Raw genomic sequence first — 12,122 nt, forward strand, 5'->3', positions numbered from 1 at the left:
TGTTGTGTTTGAAATAAAGTAATACTTTTTTCTTATGATAATAATATGTGTTTTATTTTTTTCTCAAGTGTAATCCCACACTTATGCTTGAAGAAGTAACATGTATTTATAGACAAAGAGTGTAGATGCAGCGTCCTCGTATTTTAGTTACATGTTTGTAACCCTTATTTCCTTAGAATGATTCCTCATACTTTAATAATGATAGAAGCTTGATTTGATTTGTTAATAAGCTTTATGTCCAATTAATGGTGTAGTGTTGACGTCATTTGTACTTGAAAGTTGGGTATTGTGTCTTTTAGTTGAATGAGTCCTCCCTTTCATTTTTGCATAGATATGTCCTCTAGCTTAAATTTTGTGCATCAAATTTACGTCACATTAGTGATGTATTGCCTATATCATGTATGTGTAGTTGTCATCACATGTTTATCCTTTGGAAGTTGGCTTTTGTCTTTTAGTGAAGATGGGTCCAATTTTTTTTTGCACACTAAAGTTCTCTAGGTCATTTGATCTGTTTTTTCTTATACATGTTTAAAACATGTTTTGCTTTGACTTTCTTGAGTGATGAAATCTTGGATGAACTTTTATTAAGATGTTAGATACAAAAAGCATTGTAAGACCCCAATTTTGACCTTAAGATCCCTCATGTTATCTCATCATTTGCATTGGCTTTGGGATCACACCTTGGCATCCTCGTTAACCCTCATTCATTAGGTTTAAATTGGGAGAGATCACCAGATAATTTTTATTGTGTCATACTTTTTTAAAATTTTGTTTACTAACCAAAATACCAAATAATGTCCATGTGTAGTGTTATTGTAGGTGTGTGTGTCCATCTGTGCCCCCACCAAGTTTATATCTAGGGTTTGAGACCCTCAATGCAAAGAGATCAATCAAGTAAAGGTTCACAATGGTTCTAATAATAATATATGGATCCCCATATTCTTTATTTTCATTTTGATTAAGAATTCATCAAGAGTTTGAAGCTTGTTTGCCTTGGAAGCCCTAATTCATCTGGGTATCTTGTGTGACTTCCACAACAAGTTTCTTCATCATTTGATTAAATATATCAAGGGATACTTCATTATACACCATCTCAAGCATATAGGATTCCTCATGAGACCAAAAGATCAAAGGAACCTCAAGTTTGCAAGTTGGTTCAAAGAAGTTGACCAGAGAAAGTCAACTGGTCAAAACTGGGGTTCCCTAGACCCTATCTCCTACAGTTTTTGTCATATGGAAATGATTACAAGAGAAATTTTACTCTTTATGACATTGAAAACAACTTTTATGTTTACATCAAGAGCTAAGTTTTCTTGGAAAGTCATTTTTTATGGTGAAAGATTATAGGTCATTTTGTTTATGCCCTAGTTAGGAGGTCAACTTCCAAGAACCATAACTTTCTCAATGTTTATCATATTAAGACCATCCAAGTTTCATGATCAAATTCAAGATGTCTTCTCCAACTTTGATTCTTTAAGAAATTTCAAATTCTACTTGAAAGGGCATTTTCCAAGAGGAAACATTATAGGTCATTTTGGGCCATTACCGTTGAACAAGCAATTTTCCTCAACTTATAAAATCCATAACTCCCTCATGTAAGGCCCAAATTATGTCAAATTTATGACCAAATTGAAGAGGAATGAAATAGCTATAACTTTTAAGAAGAAACCATTTTCATTTGAAGCTCATAGTAAATGCTATTCAAGGTGGAAGAAGTGGTCATTTGACTTTGTACTTAGAAAAGTTTCAACGATGTTTGATTTCTCCAACATCAACATTAAAATTCATCATTATCCAAGTTCCAAATGAAAAGGTCTTAAACATCAAAGTTGTTTCCCTTCATGTCACCTTTCCAAAAAGTCCAAGATCACTTTATTTGGACAAGAATTAACGGACTTGCGCATTGTTTCTTCTCATGGCTTGTTTTGGCAACTTTTGAATTCAATTTTCAATTACCATTGCATGGCTTCATGATATGATCTCAGCATGTTTTGTGCATGAATTCAGACTCAATGCAATCATCATTTTGGGCCTAACGTATGTCCATGCACCTATTCACGTCACATTTATATTTTTGGAAAAATTATGGAAATGTGTGGAAAGCAACTCTCATGCTATAAATGCATGCCCTTGCTGATCAGAAAAGGGACCCTTGGCCAAGCTCTGCCAAGCAATACCATAGCCACACTTAAGAGAATACCTTGAGGATTTCTTTGAAATTGAATTCTTGATTCAACTTCTGTTTGAGAACAAGAACTACAAGGATTCATAGCCATTTTCACTTCATCCAACTCCTGCAAGCAAGAGGAAGAATAACCAAGTGGAATTACATGAAGAATTGCTCTCAAAGCTGCTACCCGAAGGTGAATTTTCTCAAACTTCAACTCTTCGATTCCCTCTCATTTCTCAAATATTTTGATTTATTATTGGTTGTCTGAAGTCCTACCATTGTAGGTAACAAGATTGAGTTTCTTTGAGGTCAAATCGAAGCAACTCGGATCGTGCACCTCAAATTTCAAGTTCACGTATCTTTCAATATACTTGGAATTGGGAGAAATTGAGGTCAGATTCGAGCTCCTGAGAATTTTTCCTTTAAAATAGTGTGCTCACTATTCATTTTCTTGGTGGTTGGTGGTGGACCAGTCCGGTGAGGTCCACTAGAAAAGATGATCGGAGCCTTAGCTTCGGTGATGTGTTGGCATGTCTTCATCCATCTGATCTTGCTCCAACGTTTTAATCCCGATCTTCGCTTCTGATTACCACGTGTGTACACGCGTTGACTGTGGTACATGAGGAAGAAATGATGGCCCTTGTTTTTTGTATTTTATTATGTTTTCTGATTTTATGTTTAATCCTTCTATTTTATTTAATTCGTAGAAATTTCATTTTTAATTCAAAAAATATGGGATTTTCACTAGAAATATTTAAATATTTTCCTCTTCCATATTTTGATTTAAAATAATTTTTTGGATAAATTTTGATTTGTTTTTAAATATTTTAAAATACTTATGACTTTCCCAAAATTGTGAATTTTTTTGTCTAAGGTCCTTTGACCTTGTTTGACCTAGGATAAATCACTTGGCCATTTATTTAGTCTTTTGAAAGGATTTGAGGTTTTGTCCATTTAAAAATGCATTTTAATACATTTTAAAATTGATTTAAATTGAATAATTGTTTAAATATTGTGTTGAGCCATTTAATTGGTCTTGTGATGTTTGACTTTCTCTTTGGCCTTGATCATGGTTGATTTGACTTTTTTTACCAATACTATTGGATTTAGGGGATTGATAAAATGTACATTTCATCTCCCAAAATGAATGAATAGTATTGATCAGATCAATTTCCTTCTGTGATCAATTTGGATTTCTATTTACCCTTCCCTCTTCATCTTCATCCCTATTCTTCCCCATCCATCATTGACCAATGAATTCTCTTCATGTCTAATGCTAGTTGATTCATCAATGACCTTGTGTTAGATGAATCAACATGAGCCTGACTGAGATAGGTCTCTCCCCTTTTTTTAGTGTGTTTCATGTTTTAGGAGTCTGGTTCTTTATACCAAATCTCTAACATTACATTAACAGCTATATTTTTATTGTCCGACCTCAGATAGTTGTGACTTCCACATAAGTCCAATTACGATTGCTTAACATAAAGCTAAAATTGTCCCACAAGGCATAACATTCTAGTAAGTGAATTGTAAGTCTCTCATTCTTCATGGCATTGTGTGAAAACTTGACCTTTTTTCCATTCATGAGAGCTAGTGGCATACTTGTTGATTTATCCAAGTTGGAGCCCTTCTCATGGATGATGTCTTGGTTCATGGATTCATTTGAGTGTTCTCCAAATAATGGCTTAAACAATTAAAACTCTTCACTAACATTTGACTAACCATTGACTAACTTCTTATTAAGAGCAACACACTCACTTTGAAATTGATACCACGAACTACGAGGTTTTGATCCCTCATTTTATGTTGGTACGTAAGCACAAGTCCGAAGGTCTTGTCAAACACAAAAATATAATTAATGAATTATTTTCTCATCCCTCCACTCTATTTATTACAAACATCATTTTGTACAAAAATACATATGCACACAAAAAAGGGCTCCCTAGGAGTACCTAGGACACTTTGGGTGTTAACACCTTCCCTCTGTGTAACCAACCCCCTTACCTGTAATATTTGACATTTTATTAGTTTTGATTTGAAAACTTCTTATCTTTTGGGTTTTGTTCGTACTTTTTCCTTTTCCTTTGGAAACAATAAAAATGCGGGGGCGGCTCTGGTTTTATCGACGTCTAGCTTGTCCATAGCTTGATGGTCATGAATTTACTGCTACAGCAGCTGAAGGTCGAGGAGCGTTGGTAGCATATGTGGACTTAGTGAAAATTTTAAAATTCTCTAAGTTGGTTATTTGGCTTGGTTGAAAGAGCGGGAATTGGATTAAAACAAGTGGTTACTCGAAAACTCGTGGATGCTCGTCGAAGATAACGGCTGCACGAAAGTAAAACGTACCGTGATTTGTTTAATCAACCATTTTTAGGTAGTTACTTTAGATTAGTATATAAGGGGATGGATGTTTATGTTATAGGGGTCCTCAATTGTACTCATATTTCTACATACTCAAAGTATCAGTGTAATTGAGAAATGAGTGAAGAAAATGTACGTATGCATTCCATATTTATAAATTCCAAGCACTTATACATTCAAGCCTTTTTCTACATTCATTTATATTTTAATCATTTATCATTTTATCTTCATTTTTACATTTCGATTTCATTTATCTTTGTCTTCAAAATCTTTTACATTCCAAGTCTTGTCAAAATTTTACATTTTTATATTCACATTGTGTTTTTGATTTCAATCATAACATGGTGTTCAAAGGTTTAAATTCACACTAATATGTTTCGGGATATTTTCGAGTTTGATCCCTTAAGTATTAATGGAAACTTAATTTGTTTACTAAATTTACTAGTAAACAGGTTCGTCCCCGGCCATTACAAAAAAAACTCTGACTTCTCTCTTCATTTGGTAATATTTCCAAGGAACAATGATGTAGGGCGACAGACCAGAGACAATTTCCGAACAAAGGTTCCTTTGGAGGAGACTTAGTTCCCTTGCTACCAAAGTTTGGGGTGCCGCTTCCCCAGGCTTATTTAGTGAGTCTTTCTTATTCTGCAGGCCGGGCTATGGGGATTTTATAGTTCAACTATGTCGGACGGGGAACTTGAACTTATAGAATGTTGCTCACCAGTTATTTTGACGGGCCTCGATCTCGGTGGAAACTGCTGCATTTATCGGGCAACCCGAGGCTATAATTTGTTCAACATTCTTGTTCTTCGACCGTATTTACGTCCAGACGTCACTATTTCTTTGTGCGCCACTTCGAGGCCATATGGAAAAGATGGTTTATCAGAAAGTCTCCACTGAAATCAACTGCTCCTTGCGTAATAATTAACCTAAGTGATAAGGAAAATATGTAGTAGAGTCGACATGATCCATCACGAACTACTGGATCTGGACTGAGGAGATCTTCGCGCATAGACTAGAGATCCTTTGGCACCTATAACAGACGCCTATGTATCGGATCTACTCCAGCATTAAATATGAACTCATTTTATCTCTGATGTCTCCACGGTAAGTATCACATCAACGGAGGGAGATTGAGGCGATGTTAGATTGGAAGATGGATCATGAATCTTCGACATGACCTCCAAGGAAGTTATCTTCACTTTTTGTGATTTTCAATGTAGATGGAGATTTTGATCTAGGATCCTTTCTTCTTTTTCTTCGCGGATTTCTAGGGGGAATTAGAGATATGGAGATCCGATGAATCATAGTTAAAACAATATTTGGCTAGATCTAATGCAATGAATCTCCACATTCGATTATGAATGCTCTTGATTTGGTCACCCAAGGAGGTTGCAAACAGGTAAATCGAAGATTGAATCTGAAATCATGGAAATTGTATATATTAGAAGTCGTTCCCACAGACGACACCATTGTTTCTTTTAAGAACCATAAATGGATGAATTTGGTGAAATGGACCTCTTGAATCATTGGTGTTGATCTCCGTTACGGTGACGCGAAGTAGACCTACATTGTTATAGCACTCAAACGCCCAAGTTAAATTAAGATTCAAGATGAGTATAGTAAGAAGTGAAGATTAGAGGGTGTACCTTATTTCTTGAGTGGACTGGCTTATATACCTTGGGTCGGATATATTGGATTTGAAACGAATTAGGGCTCTTGTGTTTGGGGCCTTTGGCCGGCTAAGAACATGTACAATATTATATTGGTTACTTTGTCCGCGAACTTGAACATCATCTTCTTCCCACTTATGTTACCTCTAACGATGTCTTAATTTAAATTTAAACTTATTATATATAGTTGGTTTTATCAATAATTATCTTTGGGTTCAACTAAAGTTGAGGAAACATTTCTCATTGCCTCTCGTCATCGACCACTAGAGAGAGAATTATAGTTAATATGTAAGAGAATGAGAAACAACATATGTGGACTGCATAAGACATTGAGAACACAAAGTTAAAGTTCATGCATCAAAGTGGCAAGATGTAGATATGCAAGAATCAATAGTTAAACTTTATGATGACTGACACTGTTGTGTGGACTACATTGCACCGACACATTGTATAGTCAAGATTACACAACCTTTTTGTATATACATTGCATTCTCACTTATGTATGGCCTATATTGTACATTTACTTTTTGTATGGACTGCATTGCACTGAATGTTTATTTAAATATGAGTCATGTGTTGTTAGTAAGTTTAGAAAACATATTTCTTTGTTTAGCATTTGTTTACTTTAATAGTATGAACTCTCCATTTGAACTTAGAATTATTGTGAACATCACTCTCATAGATCCGAAGTCTAAATTCGAAAATATCTTAAATCATAACAACAATGAAAGAGTGGTTGAGAAGACTCGCGTTTCCTTATAATTGAGGTTGACGAAAAGATAAAGTTTAATGAATTTGAACTTGAGATTGAAGAAAACTTAAAAATAATGTGTATTTAATTATTACGAAATTAAAGATACCATAAAAAAGTTGATGTGAAAGTTACAAAAATGTATAGACAATTCATAAAATAACAAAATGTCGCAATACAACTTATGGAATTGAGGTGTGTTATTTTAAAATGTTAAATCCGTGTCTCATTAAAAAAAAAAATTAAATAAGTAAATAAAAACCTATTCGAGGACTGCTTTTAATTTATACTAGACATTACATAAAATTTGATACAATCCTATTCATTTTAATGTAAAAAACCTAGTGTCACCCCACATGCTACACATGATTTTTGTAAAATTCGATAAATAGTTAAAGGACAACATAATCATTTCATCTAGCATGTGGAGTGCCAAATACAAGTGTGGTGTGCTAGATATAACCCTCACAATAAACTAACTTGTTTTTTATTTTTATAATTTTTTTTTCAAAAATAAAAGAAGAAGTATCTATAAAATAACCATGTCAAAGCATGAGGCATACTTTGACTGGAATGAAAATTCGCATAATACAAAGAGTACAAAGAGCAGACCAAATACCAACTAACAGAACCCCAAAACAAACAAAAAGCAACCCCTAACAAAAATAAAACTTGTCATTTATTGACTTGTCGGATATGTGAGCCTTTTATTGGGGTCCATTCCAATACTAGTGGAGCACATGCCTTCCATTTTGAACAAATCCCCCTAAAAAGGAATTCAATATATAAATATTATTAAATAATATTTAATAATAATTAATTACTAATTTTATCAGGGATTAGTTTTAATATTAATTACAATAATTATACTTAGTTTATATTCTAAATGGATTAGTTGTTTTTAATACTTATAGCAATAGTTAAGTTCAAGAATTTATCATTATATTATTTCAAATAAGTTTTTCATCAATTATCTTAAAATTTATCAATTCCATTTCACTTTTATTAGGAATAGAGTCTTAAAATTTAAATAAGTTTTTTAATAGTAAATTAAGAGTCATATATGAAAAATAAAAGAACTTAGTGTTAAAGTGAATATAAATACAGTTAAGAGCATTAAAAATATTTAGGAACTACTATCCAACTCTGACTAATAATTAGGACAGAAAGAAAAATAAAAAGAATTAATAAAACATCTTAAATGTCTAAAAAAAAGCAAAAATCGACATAAGAAATTGTCAAGATTATATCATAAATCTTTTGATTCACGGAGCTCTAAAGAAAGAAAATTAAAAGAAGGTAATCAACACCCATGCGCATAATTAAAGGAGAGCAACTAACCATCCATATTACATCTCTAATGCCCACTTGACCGGTTCTCGCTCCCAACCAACTAAAGAATAGGTAAAACCCGAAGTATGGGTATGAATCCATTCACACGTCAAACAAATTATCGTAGATATCAAGTGATTAATCGTCAAACTTCCATCCAAAAATTTACTTTGTTCTACAATTTTCAAAAAGTTCTGACCTTAGAATGTCATATTGATATTAGGTCTAAAGACAATTGCTTTCCATACCCAAAACTTTAGAACAACTAAAAAAACCTAGGATCGAACTTGGTAAAGCCCCCGTTACCCTACCCACTTAAAAACATAAATGAAGCTACTTGAAACAAAACAAAGAGTTGATCCTTCGTCTCGATCTTCCTAACATAGAAAGCACACCCTAACACTGTGACCATACATTATTTGTCACTTAAGAGATTTACAAAGCACACCTCAACACTATGACCAGACATTATTTGTCACTTAAGAGATTATGCTTAATCGACCGCCTACTTTAAATCAACGGCAAAGAAAACACCACAATTTTAGATGACTCCCAACTCATCCAAAATTACAATTATCATAAAATAAATAGGATATTGGTTTATTCAAAAGTGTTTTTTTTTAATTATTGATTTATAAATATCAATGACTTATTAAATTAATACATAAATTTAAATAAAGGATTTTGCTAGGAGATTAAGCCATACACTAGCCGTTTACATTTATTTAACTCAATTAGATGAACTATCCAATTCACCTAATGAAAGTAGTGATGAAATATATAATTTTTTAAAACTTTAGATAATTGAATTCACCACTTTAAAATATAATTCTTTTTTTTTTGTTTGTTTCTTAACCAGAAGAAATTTTTTTATTAAAAAAAACACCTTAAACAACTCAATTGAAAATGGACGGAGAAGTCAATTAAGATGAATACAAGAGAATGTTAGTTTGACTCTCATGGTAAATCAGTTCATATTTGACAAGAATTTTGATTCAAATCTCCTTGTTTGAAGATTTTATTCAAATCAGGTCTTTTAAAATTAAAAAAATCCAACACACATATATTAAAACAAGTGAAATAATGGATGGAGAATATAAAGTTTTCACACACCATTTTTTTTTAGTTTCCAATTTCCACGATGCTTCTTGACGACATTTATTACTTTGAAAAACACCATTCACCTGATAAAACAAGAAGTAGTAGTTGAGTTGAGAGTTAAGTGAAAGTATCCACATTTTGACCAAACGGTTGTTACTGAGACAAGAACCATCATATTCACACACGTGGTTAATACATAACCGGGTACCAAACGTGTCTTACTATTATATGCTTCCTCTCTATAAAACAGGTTTGTCGATTTATGGAGCATTGTGCCACCATCTTCACAACAACACTTTCTTCTTTTTCTTCATCTACTTTTCCTCATCCAAGGTAACCCTTTCTCATCCAATATTTCATCAGTTTTTGAATTAATCTTTTTCATTGTTACCTAATTGTTCGACTTGTTAATTTTTCAGTTCATTTAGAAATTCAAGCTCAAAGATGATTCAAATTTCGTCTTCCAATTACATGCCTGAATTTGTAAGTACACAACAACACTCTAAATGCATATTTGAATTGTCTTTAACTGCAGTGAACCCTACAACTTACCTTTTATTCTTTGAAATGAACAGGAAATGGAAGACACTGGTTTGTTTCAAGAAATGGATTCATTTGCATTCAACTTTGATGATATTTCATACTTGAACACTTTCTCATCAGCATCCACACCTGAGAGTACTAATTCCTCTCATTATAATAATAATAAGAGATTTCATTCACAAACCACACAAATCAACTCCTTCCCCATTGAAAGTCCTGATCAATCTGTTGCCTCTGCAACACCACCAACAAAGGCTTCTTCTTCTTCAAAAATCATTTCTTTTGACAATATGAATTCAAGGATTAAGAAGCCAAAAACGGAGTCTGGGTACGGTGAAAACTTGAATTTTGGAAGTGAGTATGATAAACGAGAGAACAAGGTGGCGGCAGCGATAACAAACAGAAATCCGATCCAAGCACGAGATCATGTAATAGCTGAAAGAAAACGAAGGCAAAAGCTTAACCAGAAATTCATTACTCTTTCCTCCATTCTTCCTGGACTCAAAAAGGTACTAATCATATTATTCAATTATGAGGAGAATTGAAAATATTATTAATATCTCTTTATTGTTATTATTATAATTCAGAATGAATAATAATCAATGTGTACTTTTCATGCAGATGGACAAGGCAACTATTCTGGAAGATGCTATAATTCATCTAAACCAATTAAAAGAACAAGTCAAGAATTTAGAGGAACAAGTAGCCGATAAAAAAGTCGAATCCGCAGTTTTTATGAAGAGATCTATTCTCTTTGCTGATGATGATAGCTCCTCCTCTTACGACGAAAACTCAGACCAATCACTCCCAAAAATCGAAGCAAGAGTTTCAGGAAAAACATCATCTCAGCATTCAGAGTAGTTCGGTTTTACCATTTGGAAATAACTATATTGACATAACCATTGTTGCTGAGGTGAATAAAGAATATTGCTTGACGATAAAAGAACTGATAAGAAGCATAAATCAGGTTTTGAACCAGCTCGTTTGATCATAAATAAAAGGTTCAAATCATCAACATTTGCTAATGGGTCAATAGAAATGACTTTAGATTTGAATGGTTTTTTTAGTTTTCATATCACAGTAATTTTCTTTTCCTTCTTTGCTCCATCATTTGGACTAAATCTTAGTGTGCAGAGTTCAAGAGATGATAATGCTAAGGTGTTTTCCTTATTTTTTTGCACAATGGCATTTTCAGGAGGGATTTTTTAATCAGATTTGACTCTTGAGATTGATCTGTTTGATCCTTCTTTCACGTTGTGAAGATAGAATGAAGATGTTGAGTGTTTTTATTTTAATACTGTTTCTTTTTTGTATGAGTTCTTTTGTAAACATTTTTTTGAGTTTAATATTGTTTGTATTGTCGTTTTATGATGGATTCATTCTATATGTATTATTTTTTTGACTAAATGACAACTTGATCTATTACAAATATAGTATTGGATTCGTGTGGATGCATAATATCTTCAAACGTTTATGAATGACGTTTAATGAATTCATAATCAATGACATAAACTATGAGCTTTAAATAATTTTGAAGATTAATAATATATAATTGATTAAATAGCTTCTACATCATCATAAGCGATCCCGAAATGCATTACTTTAATCTTAAATCATTTTTTTATAAAAGACGTTGACTAATTAATTTAATGTGATACTTCATCATTTGGAGAACTTTTTTTGAATAACCAATTTTTTAAAAGGAATCCAAAAAAAATCTTAATTTCAAAAAAATTTCATATATGGGCAATTTTTGCCCTAAAATGGCCATGGATGTCATCCTAGATGGCGTCTACCTTTAAATTTAGGGCAAGTCGCCACTAGGAGTGGCGCCTACCTTTAATTTTTTTTTGTTTTTTTTTTTAATTTGTTTTAATATGTTTTTAATTATTTTTTTAATTTTTTTAAATCTTTTTTTACTTATTTTAAATTTATTAATTTATATTTATTATAATTTATATTAATTTATATTAATACATATATATAAATAATATTATTTATAAGATATATATATATATATATATATATTAATTTATATATATATATATAAATTTAATTTATGACTAAATAATATTATTTATAAATTATTAAAATATATTAATTTATATAGATGTAAATAAATAATATTATGTATATATTTGTAAAATACACAAGATATATATATATATATATATATATATATATATATATA

The 12,122-nt window shown here is 32.0% G+C and overlaps 1 pseudogene; it reads left to right on the plus strand.

The window, feature by feature from the left end:
* Positions 1 to 9,621: 9,621 nt before the first annotated feature.
* LOC127074317 (transcription factor bHLH19-like) lies at positions 9,622 to 11,299 on the plus strand (annotated as a pseudogene).
* The last annotated feature ends 823 nt before the right edge of the window (positions 11,300 to 12,122 follow it).

This window comes from Lathyrus oleraceus, chromosome 4 (assembly GCF_024323335.1).
Source record: "Lathyrus oleraceus cultivar Zhongwan6 chromosome 4, CAAS_Psat_ZW6_1.0, whole genome shotgun sequence".
NCBI classification, from domain to species: domain Eukaryota; kingdom Viridiplantae; phylum Streptophyta; class Magnoliopsida; order Fabales; family Fabaceae; genus Lathyrus; species Lathyrus oleraceus.